Source organism: Egretta garzetta, unplaced genomic scaffold (assembly GCF_000687185.1).
Source record: "Egretta garzetta isolate BGI_Z169 unplaced genomic scaffold, ASM68718v1 scaffold397, whole genome shotgun sequence".
In the NCBI taxonomy this organism is placed as follows: Eukaryota; Metazoa; Chordata; class Aves; order Pelecaniformes; family Ardeidae; genus Egretta; species Egretta garzetta.
Window position 1 is genome coordinate 737,071 of NW_009260493.1, and position 13,778 is coordinate 750,848.

Consider the following 13,778-nt stretch of genomic DNA (forward strand, 5'->3'; position numbering starts at 1 on the left):
TGGTCTGAGATCTAGCATCAGGGAAGAGGTTTGATGGAACTGTTATAAACTTTTTTATGAGGCTACAGAATGGTACATGTCCCAATTAGCTGCAGATAATTGATGAACACAGAGGGCTGTATGGAAACCCAGGGGAGGGATCTATCTATTGGCACAATTTTTGTCCTAATGACTTCACAAGTGGTAGTTAAATGGTCCCTTTCTTCTGTGGTTCACTGCTGTTAGTAAAGGAGCTGCAATTGCTTTCTGAAGAACATCCTGATTTCTCAGTTGATCAATTGATTGGCTTTTCTTCCCGAGCAACTTTTTTTTCCCCTAAGGTACTGTATGCATTCCATTATTTCATTGAGTCACTTTTTCTTTTGCTGCTGATTGTGAGATCCATTTGTCGAACAAAACAGAGTAACTCAATTTTCTGCAGGTCATAGCTGTGGTAGTTTTTAATGAAGCCTTTTATTTAAGTTTCACGGCATGAAGATAGCTAAAAGGTCAAGAACAACAAGGAAGCCCTGCATTTCACTGACATTTAAGGCCTTCCTAATTTTACACAGCTGTTAATTTCAAAGGGCTGTATGATTCTTCCTGAGGAGAGGAAGCCGCATAGGTCTTTTTCCTGTGACTTATCACACATACAGTACTTGGCACAGTGTTGTAGCATGAAAGGAGTCCATGTTGGCTGTACAGGATCCAGAACCACTTCCAAGGTCCCACGGCCAAGTCCCATGGTACCATGGGCACGACACCAGCAGGACACCCAGGCGTGGCTGAGCACCCTTCCTCCACCTCCTCTTCTCAAAAAGGAACAGTGGGTGCACAGCCCTGTGAGGAGCCAGGAGATATCCCAGTAGGTTGAGTCTGAAGTCAGTCTCTGGGGTCCACTACATGTCAGTAGCCTGGCAAAGGAGTTCAAACCAGAATGTCTCAAAGGGCTGGTGAGCCTTACTGTGAGGGGGTCCTTGAGAAGTGAAAGGTGACTTAGAGGCTTTTTGTTCTTCCTAAGAGTGGACAGTAGGCAAGTCACTGAACAAGCTGCACCAGATGGAGGGAATGAAGTCAGACCTGCTTACCTCACCTGCCTCTTGAGTCAGGTGTGAGTACGGCAAGAGAGAAACTAGAATGCAGACCACTTCTTTATCATGTGTTGACTTCATATATTTCTTCAGTTATTCTTTAGCAATAGCTCTGGCAAAGTAGATAAGACATTTTCTTCCTAGGTGAAGGTGACAGAAAAAGAGTAATCAAGCATTTCAAGAAATGTACTATTACTCCAGCAATTTAGTTTACGGGAAGGAAAAGAAGAAGAGAACAGAGTTAGTTGTACAGTTCCCTTTGATTACAGTGATAGTGGCTGTTCCCCAGGTTCATTTAATCTCCTTTTCAAAATGACAAATGCGTATGTCCTCAGTCATGGCATCTGACCACCGCAGGCATGACACATCTTCTGAGGCAGCTCTGGATTTACTTGATTTTAATTGCAGTAAGGTACTTACCAACCTTTTAAAAACAGAGTCCATTTTGCTCTGGAGCTGTTTCTATTGCAAAATAAAACCTTGCGTATGCATAGTTATTACTAGAGGCAGCATTACGGTCATTTAATGAAGCTGTTATAATGTAGTGTAAGTGATACAGGAGGTGATGAGCACAAGGCCGACTGTTTGCTTTTGTTATGATCATTTACTCTGGCAAGGAATTTTAATGGCTGAGGACCTGGAGGATGGCTAGCTTGGATATCAGCCATACATACACTGAAGGAGCTCTAGGAAGATGCCTGTAACATTATCACAATGATAACCTTGGTATTCTCAACAGGCCCGCAACTTTCCAGATTTTTCAGGTTTGTTGACATCTCTGAAAAATATCATGTGTGCATTTAACACTGAATAACAATCCTATGTAGGGCCTTTCATCAAAGAAGGAGAACGGAATACACAGTGTATTTATTTATTCTACTAATTGCACAAAAGCAGCACTATCTGCATTTGAATCACTTTGTTCGCAATTAAAGTTCTGTCACCTCTTCAGTGAAACGTGTCACGTCATCATACTGTGCAACTAGCTAAGATGAAAAATAACAAATCTTTATTTAGGGAAAGTGCTTGGAGAATTTAGATAGCTGGAATGTAATTACCCAGCTTTCTGCTTGCCAGGATGCCAGTAGGAGACAGGAGACCTGCTACTGAACATTGTTTTGGATAGTTCTAATTTCCCATAATCGAAAGCAGTTGTACTGGTGCATTGACAGCTTTGTTCTGAGCTCTGGCCTGAGGCTGAGGAGAAAGAGTGCAGCAATGAACGGTTTCTTCCCTGCAGCTTCCCAGGGTGTGGCGGAGCACCCCAAGGTGCTGCTCCAGTGCTCCGACCCAGGCACCTCCTGGGTCTGTGCCAGGATGAGAACAGCTACATCCCCCACATCCCCATGCTTTTGCCTCTGTGCCAGCACACCTGGGTGCCCCGGCAGGCTGGCAGCCACAAGGACCTCCAGCATGGCGCAACGGCTGAAGGGTCATGGAGCCCATGGTCTACCCACCCTTCCTGTGCGAATACTGCTTTCTACATTCAAAGCATGCGATAGCTCGCCTGATTCCATCAGGCATTTGGCTCCACACCAGCGCATGCTTTTACTTACCAGTGACAAGGTTTCCCTGCTGGTTCATGGTGTGTCTGGGACAGATCAGTCCAAGGGCGGATGGGTTGCCCAGCCATGGGCTCTGCATGCAGGAGGGAGCCACTCTCACTGGGAGAATATTTGTTCTTAACAGAGAGGATTGCGTTTCACAGATTAGCCGTGCCTTGAAAAATGCCAAGCAATGCTGTGCTCTGTGCCAAAGCAAAGCCCATGTTACCATTTGATAGCTTTCTGAGAAGGATTTGGCTGTATAAATGTCTGGTAAACACTACAGTTAATTAGATGCCTGCATCTGCACATTTAGTCAAATATGCAGTCAGATATTGATTCCAGCCACACGACTCTCGTAAACAAAGTCATTGAAGATATGTGAAGTGTTTGGGTGAAGATCCTTATATAACAAGATTATCCAGCTGAAACCTCCAAAATTCTAAATTAGCAAGAAATTCAAAACAAGAAGTAAATTCCATCCAGACACCCATGACAAGGCAAAATGGTTATTAAAAAACAAGAGCTTTGCCCACTTACCATCACTGCATATACAAAGTACAGCTTTCTTCAGTATTATTAGATACAATCTGTGTTTTCATGATCATTGTATGAATTGGTGATGATGTCATACCACTAGTTTCTGAAGCATTTTTCAAAATAGTTGTTTATTGTTTATTTTGCAATTGTCAGCAAAGGACAAAACAGCCTTTTCTTCTAGAGTTTGTGTCCTTTTATTAAAGGATAAGAACAAAAATAATTGCTGAACTTAGCATTATGGTTTGGCGTGCATGCAGTTTTGAACATGTCTAACTTCTGTGTTTGCAAAAATGGAGGGGTATACAAGCTTGTGTGTGTATAGCTGTAGAGATCCTGTTGTGCACACATATGTTGGCCACCATCACAGCTGTGGTCATCTTCTCAAGATATGAATCTTTTAGGATGTTCAAAGAGGACAGAGGCAGGAAATCATATTTAAGGTCAGATATTTGATGAGGGGCAGAAAATGTTGTCTTTATAATATTTCCGAGACTTCAGGATTATAATATGTTTTCTTCTTAATTGAAAATGTTGTTCGATATCTTCTTTACTGCTTAAAGAAAGTTTAAAGATCTTAATCAGCAATACACTAACATTCTTGAATATACCTTGTCTTGAGTTATTGGAAAATTGAAACATTGCTGCAGAAAAGATTTTTGCTTGAGCTAAAATGTTTATCTCATTTGAGTTTAGTTTCAATCTTTTCTAGCATCTTATCCTTGAAAATGGTGCAGAACTGAATATCGCTATATGACTTTTTTTTTTTCTCATAGGTGTATGGCTATATATTTTATCCTATATTTGGAAACTATGGCATGAAGATCCTATGTTTTGTAGCAGTGGTTGTCAAAGGTCAATATGGGAACAGAAGAAGATCGTAGGGAAGCAAACGAGTAAGTTAGCTGTCTCTAACTTTTCTAGATTTTCCAATGTGTTAGTGAAATAAAAGAACAGAAAACGATCTCTGCATTGTTGGGAGAAACATGTTCCCTCATTTATCCCATCAGCTGTAAAGTATTTTTGTTTCTAAATGGGAAACTAAGTCAGTCCAAAGCTAGGCAAAAGCAGTCTTGGACCTTCAGAATGCTTTTCTGTAGTTTGCAGGCATTGGTTTGAAATTTTTGGTATTGCCATCTTGAAGCATCAAGCTCACTCTGTCCAGGATCAGGACTTGAGACGTCAGCTGCAGCTGATCACAAAGATGCCCAAGTGAGCCAAAATGGAGGTCTGAGGGAGATGAACAGATGTGTAAATTGTGAAATGAGGTAGTGCTGGTGGGGTGGTTGGGGTGGGTCGAAGGGGAGAAAGGACGTAGGGTTCCACAAGTATATTTTGGTCTTTGTCTTCAGTTGGTGGTTTTTTACATCAGCCTCATGGTGGGAAATCTTTGAGCCTTTCAGATTACATGGCCATTCTACATGCAGTGTACATGTGTCCCTTTTATTGTCCTTTCTCCTTCCTGAAGTCTTTTTCCTTGCAGACTGAAAAATCAAAAATGTGCCACCAAATACAGACATCTCATACTTCTGAAATGAAACAGAAAGTTAGTTCTTCTGCCACTGTTTAGCTTACAACGGATATTGAAAGGATATTTCAGTGTTATCCCACTAGATATAGACAGTTATATCAAGGTGTTAGAAGTATTTGTAGATGACTGGCCTGCCCTTTTAACCTTTCTAACCTGGCTGCATAACCATCACAAAGGGGGAGGCTGTTCCTGCTGGTATTGCTACTGACCCTCTTCCCCCTCTCAAATTTTCCCTCATTGCTTTAGTAAATGAGGACCAAAAGGAATTACTCTGCAATTCCTCACATTGCCACTAATATGCTTTTTTCCTTCTTCAAGGAAAAAAAAGGAACATAAAAGTGATTTTATTGATTGCTAGTTATGAATGTAGGTGGCTTCTTTTGCTGTTGCATTTGTGGTAGGCATTTATTCAGTAACACCAGACAGATACATCATAAACAGAGTTTTGGCTCACTGCAAGCCTGGAAATTGCAGACTGCATTCTTTCCTCTTCATCAGACTATTTCCCTGAGCATTAGTTGAAATGTTTCAAAACATATGCTCACAATTATAGCAAAGAGTAACATCTATCTTTTTGCTGGAAAAAGTTTGAATCATCTGTTCAAAAATGAAAAAGGACAAAAATTATTAAAAAAAATAAATTAAAACAAGCCCTAACCCGATACAGACTAACACTCTGAGGACATGTGACTACAGTCCGGTATGCTGTGTTATTTTTTTTTATTTTCCAGCATCTTTGGTAGGTTAAGGAATCCCTAAATTCTGTCATGATGAAAGATATCAAACAGTACTGTCATGGATCAAAAGTGCCTTTTCAATGGACCACAGGGCATCCTCCTCATCTTGCATCCATTTCTGTCCCATGAGGGTTTGATTTTCTTTATCTGGCATAATGGCTTATGAGAAATGTCTTGCCTAAGACCAGTCAATTACGAAGACATACTTAATGTACAATTTCAGGCATTTAAGCCAGAATCTGCCAAGATTGTTGGTGAGGTTACTGCCAGCTTTGTCCCACACATCAGCCAAATCTGAAATACCAGAAAAGGGTAAAGGTGAAATCAGGCTGGATGATGGTTTTTTGCCCTAAGATCAGATAGATTGACTCTGTGAATTAAGAAGCAGGTCACAGAAAGTCAAAGCCTGAATACAACAAAGATGAACTATTGTGTATTTGGATGCAGCAGGAGGAGGAAATTTAATTCTTCTCCATGTTGACTTGTCTGTTTATTTGCCTGCTTGAATTATTTGACCTTACATATTTGAACAAGTCTCAGCAAGTTCTGCCAAGTGCATTGGCACAGCTCAAACCAGCCATACTCATCCTCTTGACCTGCAGTGATTTGCAAATGTTTTTCTCACTTCAGTTGCTGAGAGTGGATAAGAAGACATGGTGAAGATGAAGTTCTTTGTGTGGTAACTACGTGCTTTAAGCTGGATTTAGCTCGACATCAAACAACAGCATTCACTTACCTAGAAAGAAACTTCAGGCTGTAACTAGAAAAATTCATACTGTGAGGGAAAGAATGGTGATAATAAAAATAAACAAGTTTAGCTCTTGGTCGAGATATACCCTGTTTGTATTAGTGGACACTGGGATAGTTACAGCTCTATCAGCTTATTAATTCAGTGTTAGAAATTAATTTTTCCAATAGTGGTTTGTTCAAATAGTTTGCCAAATAATTTGTCCATGTATTTAAATCATCTCTGCTTTTAATTTGATTTTTTTGCACCGCGAAGCAGGAGAAAAAGCCAGAACCAGGTTCAAGTGTTTCAGGATTGTAGCTAAAACTGAAATTGGCTGTTCTAAGGATGAGACACCAGGGCGACCAGTGCCCCTTGAAAACTTGGTTTCTTTCAGGATTTCTGCTTTCCTGCCACCAACAGGAGAGACCAGAGATGGGAGTCAGGAAGGGACCATTGGAGCAACAGATCTATACGGCAGGAACTCCAAAGACCCATCACTGTGTTTCCAAAAGCATCATCATGTTTCCTGGCACACAGATTTGTCATGCTCTAGGACTTAATTTACTCTAAATTATCAGTTATACAGATCTCATCTAGCTGTTCATCAGAGGAAAATAAAAAGCTTTGGCAGCCAGACAGAGAGAGAATGGGTCCGTAAAGTGTCTAGAAAGTAAGGAGGAAAGCTTGAACTACTCATAGCTTGTAAGACTGAACCAGAGGAGAGATTTAAAGACTGGCTAATAGCAAAGATAATTTTAGTATTTGTGAAGCCCTTCAAGAGGGCTGGGGAGAGATGATGCAAATATGAGGGAAGAGGTGGAAACAGAGACCACTGATTTATCCTTTGTTATAGGAAGGGTCACAAAGGCAAAGTCCATTTGTGCGAGGATGGCTGAGAAGCTGGCAGAGGTAAAGCGTAAAGGAATGGAAGAAAACTCAGTGGTGCCAGCCATGTTGGCACTGAACTCTGTTTTTTCTGTTAGAACTGAAATGGCACTTTGGTCCAATTCTTACACTGGAAACTTCAAAACAAGGCACAGCAGCACTGAAGAGATTTCATGTTGTATAGCAGCACAGGGAGAGGTCAGGAAAGAAGTTCCGAAGAGCACCAGTATGTTGGCTCAATTAAGTCAGGAAAGTTTCTGATGATTTTTTGCATTCCGCTGGAAAAGGTTCACTTGTTGGTAGGGAACCTGTTTAAAAGAATGTATAATTCTGATGAGGCCTTTGGTGGCAGAGCTTTCACTGCTGCAGGATAGTAAAATAGCCTACGTTTTTGAGACTGGGAACACAGAACTGGAAAACAAAAGACTTGGATTTGCTTTCAAGCTATCCCACAGCCCAGATGGGGTTCAGTGCTTTCTCTTCTGGGGGCCAGTCCTCTGTCTTTTACAGAAAATGATAATTTTGAGAATTAATGGCTTCCCCGTGATTCCAGATGAAAATATTTATTGTCTTGATTCTGAAAGATTCCTTTGGAGAAAGGAGATACCTATTCAGATCTCTATGACCAACCGATAAGACATAACAGAACAAAAGCCAACAGTTAAGGCTGAAAATCTGACGGAGTGTCAGAAGCAGGAACAAATACCAGTTTAGACAGAAGAAAGAGAGAGGATGAGTGCTATTTTACATGAGAAAGTCTGACACTCATACCAGAGTGATTTTGAAAGTCATAGTGTTTCTGCCTGTCTCTATATGCTGTAATACATATTCCAGGTAAAAGCAATAGACTAACAAGGAGACAAAACAGAAAAGGCACTAGCTGAGACACTTTCTCATATTGAAAGTTCACACCATACACTCTTCAGGCTGAGATAAATGATTAGTAACGACCAAACAACACCTTCCTGTGCTGCCTGTATAGGCTTATTTTTAACCCCTTCTAACTGATAGCAAGCAACTGTGGTTACCCTTTGCTTGCTTAAAGCTCATCTTTCCCAACACACTCGAAGTTAAATGCATTTCTGTTTCTGTCAGTGTCCTTCCCGATCAGCTGCTAGCAAAAGGAAGATGCAGATGTGCTGAATAATAACGCCTGCCTTTCATTGCACACCCCCGTTTCTGAACACTTACCCATCAAATCTGTTGTTCAGGGCAGCACAGCCCACTGCTAACCTGCCTAAAGAAGCAGCGATACCCACATCCCAGCAAGAAGAGCAGGTGCGATACAGAGATATTTGTACTCCCGTGGTAGGAAATATTCATCATAAAATGGAGAGTGGAATCCCTGAGGTTGCTTCAGCATGTTTTCAGGGCTCCTGGGCCACACACCGTGTGTCAGCTAATGGAAATGCCCCTTTTTAGCAGTGCAAAGTGAGTGTGTAATGTAGCTATATAAGGGCTTTTTTTTTTTATTCATGGTTTTCTGTGCCATGCACGCTTTGCATAACAGCCTTAAGTGTTGCACAGTATTTTTCAGCTTGAATAATTTATACTTTTTTTGCAGAGAATCTAGTGCTAACAGCACATGGACATTGTCAAGGGACATTTTATCCTAATGCCTCCTTTTGTTTTATTCATTAGGAAATTATTGTCCTGATATTCTCAATTACAGTAATTCAGAGAAAAATAACTGCAGCAAATACTATTTTGTGGTATACAAAGAACATCAAGGCAGACATACGAATATGAGAACTTTAGCTGACTGGTCCTGTGATTTCAATATTCTTGATATTCTTTCCCTTTCCTGAAGAAATAAGATGTTTGTGCCATAGCCGGTTTTGCTGTTTATTTTCTTCCCCTCCTGCCCTGTGCTTGCCCTGATACTTCTCGTTCAGAAAGGGTCTTTTTTTTCTCTTATTCATATGGAGACGCAAAACATTTTCTTCACCTGATAATTTACCACTCTGGCAAGTTCATTTTTTCCAGCTGTATTTTTTTGGTTCTCTGTGTCTCTGTGCTCCCATTTTCCAGCTGCAGGTACTTCTGGCTCCTCCTCCTAAAGCAGTCCGGACTATTAAGCACACATCCAGTTATTGTGCTGCTCGAGAAGGATGAAGGAAGGGAGAGGAAGATAAGGGAGAAGAAGGTAAAGGAGAGGAAAGAAATTCTGCCTGTCTTTGCCTGTGGTTTATCATGGAGGTCAGGCCTAGAAACTCCTGCATACTGAGGACCGCTGCTCAAGCTCCCCTGGCACGGCAGCTTTGCTTTGCCTGTCCCGCAGCAGCCCTGTCCTCCGCTCCTCCTCTAGATCCCTCTGGGGCTGGAAACACAGCAGACAGCCCATAGTTGTGTTTTCATGGGCACAAATTGGCTCTCCAACAATGTCTATCTATCTTCACATAACCTATACAAAGGCATAAAGCTGCTTAGTTATGGCTTGCTCTTACTGGAAGCTCGGGTTGGGTTATGGACACCAAAATACAGCAGCGCTTTCTGAATGTGTAATCTTTCTGTCAGAGAATGTATCTGTCCCTCGTGCATTTCTTCCAGACCTTGCCAGCTTCATTCCCAGTTCCTGGAGCCTGTCCCCAGCTGGTGACTTTTTTGTCCTAATGGGCCCTTCTTTATACTGACAAAAGTCAGCAGCTCTAGGTACTAAACCCCGACCCTCTGGCTGTGCCCTGTTCCCCGAGTGCCTCTGCAGTTCTGGCCCAGTGACAGATCAGCCCCTTCTTCACCAGCTTGGGGGCAGTGTCTGTGCCTCCTGCTGTGCATCCATCTGCTTTTACCAGCTACGGACAACGTCTTACATGGAAATATATCCAGACTGTGTTTAAATTAAAAGCAGAGTTAATTGCTAGTTTTTTATTTAACTGTGAATATAAAAATTCTTACGTTTAAATTAGCTTTATGTATCTGAAAGGCAAATATTTAATTACTTTGTTCTTCCAGTTCTGAAGTCCAATTCAAAATCCCACTAAGCTATATGGGAATTGTGTAAGGCCCCTGAGGAGGGCAGAGAAGAAAAGAGCATAATACTAGGTCAAATGCAGACTATGAAAGTTTCTGAGATCTGTTTGAAGCTGTGGGAAATAGATCACATTGACGATAATGAACAGCAACAAAAAAAAATGGCCTGTGAGAGAAACAAAATTATAAGCTTTTTATTTTGCCTTGGGCACAGCCTACCAAAATTGACGTTTTCTTTTTAGTTCAGAGGGAATAAAATCACCAAAAAGATCGGATCATGATGGCAAAGCAGAAAAGTAGGTCCTTCATCAAATATGTAAAGGATCACATGAGCACGAAATTTCACCAACAAACACAAAATTAGATGTGGCAGAACTGTAGCACTATTATGTAAGAAAGTATATGCTACTTCTGCTTCACTGCTGATATTTTACATATATGCAGACAGCTGTCTCTCTCTTGAAAGTGTTTTACAATCACCTGGTGTGATTATATGTCACCCTCCATCTGAAGACCCCCAAGTGCTTCCAAAAGTTACTATTATTTTCCTTTGTGGAGAAAAAGAATGTGAATTATTCAGTGTCACACCTCAAGACAGAGCAAGAAATTAGGAGCAGAAAAGAACTCCAGTCCCTGTCTCCTAAGCTGCAGGCAACACCACCTGCATCTGTATGCGACGGCAGTGCCACTGAAAGGCACCTGTCCTGTTCCGAACTGTAGTAGTTGAAGACAGCACAATAACAAGAACAGACAGTTCACTTTTACAACAGTTGGCTTTTTGGTTGGGGTTTGGGTTTTTTTTGGGGGCTAAGCATTCCTTGTTGTTTTCCTGTATCTGGCATCTGGGCTAATAGTCCACTGACACAAAAGAAACTCTGAATTCCAGGGGTAGACAAAAAATAACTCAGTGAAAAGGACTACTAATCTCACTAATGAAGAGTAACCCTCTAAAGAAAGTTAAAACAGCTGGTTCAGTGCTGCCCCTAAATGAGCAGACTGTGCAGTGTTCACTCTGTTTTAATCAGGCTGACCTGTGGAGCCCTAATTGTTAAGAAAAAGGGGAATTAAAAGGAGAAAATACTGTAGACATAAGAAACAAAGTAGATAATTTGGTTTGGAGGTGAGCTATTCTGCATCAGTACTCCACTGGAATAATATTTATTCTCAACTGACACACATAATAAATTAACTCTAACCATATTAAAGGTAATTTTATCCAACCCCTGTTCTTCTGCTACAGAAAATTTGTCCAGTCTGTTTCTCAAATAAGAAGTGATTTATGCCTTGCATATGCATTGGGAACTGAGAACAGTAAGATCTGGACGCGTTCGTGGTTCTCAGCTCCACCTAAGGGAAGCAGCCTCCCTACAGTGTACTACTGGTTTCTGTGCAGAAAGAGCCTCTTGGGCCCGCGGGCTGCAGAGGGGTCGTGGCGGACTCTTAGAAGATGCCATGAAGCAAAACTACGCTTCAGGGTAGCTACAGACTCGGTCTTTTCCACTTAGGAGAGGAGTTCACCGTCTAGTAGACATCACAGGAAGAAATATAGTTTTTATTAGAATGATTTTATTAAAGACATTATGTTTCATTTAGAAGCACCTGCCATTATTCATATTATTTGTTGTTATTTTTAGTTGTCTTTCCCACATGTAGAACAAAACATAGACCAAATGCTGAAAAATGCCAACGGAGGAGCAAGCGTGGCCTCCCCAAAGCAGATGGCACTACGCTATTTGCGAGCCATCAGCACTGCCCATCCCCAGAGGTCAGGCAGCGTGACACATTCCTTTCAAAGGTACAAAACATTGCAGTCTCTCCCCTGACCCTCCTAACATGTAAGTAGCTGCAAATATGCTTTCCTAGCCTTCCTTCATAAGTGGCCGCTGTCAGGGCCCTGAGGGCATTCCCTCGCCTCTGCAGGGTCTGGCTGCCTGGGCTCAGGGCCAGCTTTAATAATGAAGCTGTCAGGCCTCGAGAAGCTCAGCAGATGCCTGCCCTGCCTGTGCTCAGATGTTGCTTTTAAACCCACACTCCTGCGCTTGGTGTTTGCCTGAGGCTGTGTCGCGGGTACGCCTATGCCCGCCCCCGTGCCTCCCTGACCTTCACCTGCTGCCCTGACTTTCCAGCTTGAGCTGGGACCTGCCTGGTCCCAGCAGCCTTGCCCAGTAGTCCGGGCTCTCAGCAGCATGGGGTCGCCCGCATTGCCCCAGCTCTGCTCTCCTCGCTTGGCCGCTGTGGCTGCGCCTTGTGGGGATGGTGCTGCCCTGCTGTTCCTGCTGCGCCGTGCCAGCGTATCGGAGCCAGGAGTGATGGCAGCCTCTTAGACAATAGTTTTTCTGAGGTGGACATGGGGCTATTACAAGCTCAGGACAAGTGTCCATAATCTTACCGAGAGATCCAAGCATTTAGTCCTCATGTACTACATAGTTTAATCCACTCCACATTTTCTGCAAAATGCTGTCCTTCACCCCTCTTGGATGCCTCAAAGTTGCTACAGTTGCTATGGAGACACTTTAATTTTAAAGCACAAGTAAATTGTTTAGGAAAGCCACAGGTGCATTAGCTTTATTTTTCTATTGCACAGGCAGAGCTATGAGGACATTGCTGCATAGATAGATAGATATTATGATGCCTGCCACCCTTGAGTGACTTCTGTTATCTGTGATCCAGGCTTGCTGAGTCTTTATGTGAATAACACTTGCAAAGAGAGGATAGATAGAAAATATGTGTTCAGGGTAAGGGGAAGGAGTTTGGGAACACACTGCCACTTCAGTAAATAATAAATTTGACAGGAAAATATGTAGCTTCCCAAATGGATGAAAGAGACTCTTTTCTTCAAGTATTTCTAAATTTCTGCTAGCAAGAAATTGAACTTGAGAACTGAGAAATTGTAAGACTGAGCTTGAGCTATCCCTTTTTACTCCCTGCTGAGGTGGTTCAAGAGCATGCTTATAACCCCTGTAACTGTGAATACTAGATCAAATTCCTCGCTGTCTGTTCTAGGAAGAAACCATAGTAAGTTGTTTTTTGTTAAAGTAGAAATAAGACTTTATATTGTAGGATGCATTATTTCCTCACAAGAAAACACTTCCAAAAAATTTTGGTTAATAAACACTTAAATTCATTACAACAAGTGGAAGGATAAGAGAGAATAGCATGAGGCCAGATCTGACCTTTATGTACTGCTGGGATGTGACTGAGTCATGCACTTGGATCCAGCAGGGACTGAAAAGCACTACCAGTTCCATAGCATATCCAGATGTTTCTGTAAAGATCTAAAATTTGACATAGAAAAAAGAAAAACAGACCCCGGACATAGGAAGAGCATTGTAGCTCAAGACCGTTGTAACTGTGAAAAGAACCTTAACAAATTTCTGTGCTTTATTATAAACAAGCTCGGAATAATCAATGCTGAACTACAGAATTAAACAGAAGACAAAATTTATTCCTGGGCAGAAGACTTTCTCCCTAAAACACTAGTTGCTTCTAGTCGATAAAATGGCTATGAGAGTTCTTCTGGAACATAAAGATTTAATCATGTTACTGCATGGTCAAGCCCAGGTCTCCATCACTCAGAGCAAACCCGGTGCATAAGCTGCAGGGTGCAATTAGACATACAGTAGTGCCTTTTTCATTCAAAAGGTTGCAACGATTGCTTTTACCAGGATGGAAAGCAATTGGAGAAAGCAATTCCCAAGGCTGAGTGATGGGGTCTGTGAGCCAATGAAACACCTGTTAAAAACTCAGAGGTTGCTTCAGCGATTCTCAGTTTTC